General features: G+C 34.3%; 1 pseudogene; it reads left to right on the top strand.

Moving 5' to 3' along the window:
* The first annotated feature begins 395 nt into the window (after positions 1 to 395).
* LOC106749670 lies at positions 396 to 2,530 on the top strand (annotated as a pseudogene).
* Positions 2,531 to 2,869: the final 339 nt, after the last annotated feature.

Genomic DNA, 2,869 nt, shown 5'->3' with positions numbered 1-2,869 from the left:
GAAGAAGTGATTTTCTCGCCCGTGCAATAAACGAATATAATACGCATCTTCGCAGTTTCTTCCTACCTCATTACTCGCTCTTCTTTACATAATTATTATCTTACATAATTCATTATTCTATCCAATATAATTGAACGTACATATCGAATTATATCTTGGTTTATATTATTTCTAACATTTTCCTTATTTCGCAAAGTGATATTTTTTCATTTGATTCCCTCTTCTTTATTTATTTCCTGCTCAGCTCGAGCAAAAATTGTTATTCATTGACTCGTGATTTTATAGCGTAAAAAATTAAATGTCATCCTTAAAATAATGAGACGTTTAAATCATTTCTATCATTTACTGTGTTCTTTTCTTAGCATGCTACGACATGTGATTTGTTGATTTTGCAGGAAAAACAGGAACGGAAAATGGAAGAAGCATTAAAATAGCGAGAAAGGCACAAACAATTGTTCCCGACCATATACTATTTTCTTGTAACGTACTCGTTGAGGCAGGTGATATTTTGTATATGCAGAATATATTTCAGTGGTGAATATTTCAGGTAGCAGGTCGCAAGAAATATTGGATTTGATACATAAATTAAGGCCAGGCAATATCTATGTTATTGCCGCAATGGACGANATTGAGGCAGGTGATATTTTGTATATGCAGAATATATTTTAGTGATGAATATTTCAGGTAGCAGGTCGCAAAAAATATTGGATTCGATACATAAATGAAGGCCGGGCAATATCTATGTTATTGCCGAGATGGGCGGCTCGCAGACGGCTGGAGCTGGGATTTTCGCAAACATTCTGTTTCAAATAATACTAGAAAACAAAGGAGTTACAGCGCTTAGCGGAGGTCAAGGCACATGGAAGCAATATGTGACTCTTCCAAATATCTTTAAGGTTGAATCATTCACCATTTTTTTTCGGAATCGTATTTTTTCTTACGTAATCGTTAGCTTATTTATCTCGCGCTATTAACGTTATATCCTGAAAATAAATTTAGCAACAAAGCAATCAATATTATCCCAAACTACTGGAGTTTCTGAATAAATAGAACGTGATAAGCGAGTGATGGTTGAGAATGTGATGGGTTATTTTGCTTTATATCTTTCTTTCTGTCGTGCATGAATCCCCACTCAACTTGCATATTCATCGACATTTATACATTTGAGAGAAACGACTCTTTAATTATGAAATATATTAAACGACAATGTGTATTTGTGTGTGTACGTGTGTGCGTGCGTGTGTGTGTGCGCGCGCGTGCGTGTGTGTATGTGTGCAGTCACTTAAAAATTTTCAACATATAAGAATTCAACAACAATTTGATTGGCTATATATTGGGAGATTCGTTGACTCATGATTCATCGCAATTGAATGTCGCTGAAAGTGGTGCTATGTCCGATGATATGCCTTATATAGCAAAAAGTTTGATCAAAAGAATTAAAAACGACCCAAGAATAGATGTGGAGAAGCATTGAAAGGTTTGTTATAATCAATAGACCTAGTTATATTTATAAGATAACGCAATGGGAATAATGAATAACACATGCCGTTGCTTTGTAATCGAAACGATTGCGAACTATTTCTTTTACAAATCTTTGAATTTCACTTTCTTTCTTCTGCGCGACAATATAATTAAGTACATTTACTGGTTTTTACAGCTTTTCCATTTCTTAAAACATTTTCCACTCACAATAAGCTGTTGTCTCGTTGTACGTATCGAAAATTCCACGTTATCAACTAATAACACTAGTCAACAAGTAAAAATGTCTAGTAATATAAACCAAATGAGATGATTATTAATCATTTTTGTCCACTGAATAGAAAAATATCAAAACTGTGTAGCATGTATACTTTTTTGTTGTTGAAATATTTATCAGGACCTCATTTTTAATAAGAGTATCTACTTTATTTTCCTCCAATCTCTTTTACATCATAAGATGGACTATAGGCATACTTTTTCGCATTATTTTTACGTCACGAGATGGTTTAAGAATTTTCTTTCACACTTCACTTTTACATCTCAAGATGTTTCACTGTTTTCATATCACTTTTACATCGCAAGATGGGTTTGGTCGCAACAAACTATACAAAAATAATGATTTTTATGAATATCAGACATGAAAAATAAAGTTAACGGGAAAACACAATACGTAGGTTTTGTCATAGAAACTTTGTTGATCAGTATAATTAGTTCCTGGCAATTAAATGTAAATAAAAACAATCTGGTTTACAGTTAATCTCGTTGATGATCGGAGATAATGACTTTTGCACCAAAATATGTTGGAATTCTTTACCTTGGTCACTTCTCAATAAACACAAAGCCGATTTATTTTAAGTTTTGACTATTTAAAAGATAACTTGCCACAAACTTTGATATCGTTCATACCGCCGCCATATATGAAAATTTTAACTCACAGTTTTAAGGGTAGACCGTCTTTTAGTTGCGACCTTGCGACAGATATCGAATGTTTTTATATGTTTAGCATTAGATATCAAAGTTTTATACCAGAATATTATAAAATCATGAGACGGTCAGTATATAATAATACAAATAATACTTTTTTTAAATAATTCTATGAAATATTCTCTAAATATCACAATTTTTTAATATTTATTCGTTTTTGACACATTTAAAAAACATTATCGATAGTGTAACGATGCGTTCCCCCCGGCAGACACCACGGCCGACCGATCCGTCGGCCGTCAAACGGCGCATTGCGCCACGTAAACTTTACACGCGCAAAGCACGCGACCGACACGTGCTCACGGAGACAACAACGTTTGTTGTTGTTGTTAAGCACGTGTCGGAAATACGGCGTTCTCGCGGTATAAAAGACCGCTCCGCCGTGACATCGGGACCAGACTCCGCC

This window comes from Dinoponera quadriceps, unplaced genomic scaffold, assembly GCF_001313825.1.
Source record: "Dinoponera quadriceps isolate SergipeBrazil2010 unplaced genomic scaffold, ASM131382v1 scaffold4231, whole genome shotgun sequence".
Classification (NCBI taxonomy): Eukaryota; Metazoa; Arthropoda; class Insecta; order Hymenoptera; family Formicidae; genus Dinoponera; species Dinoponera quadriceps.
The sequence above is the reverse complement of the archived record's forward strand: the minus strand, read 5'-3'. Positions and strand labels throughout refer to the sequence as shown.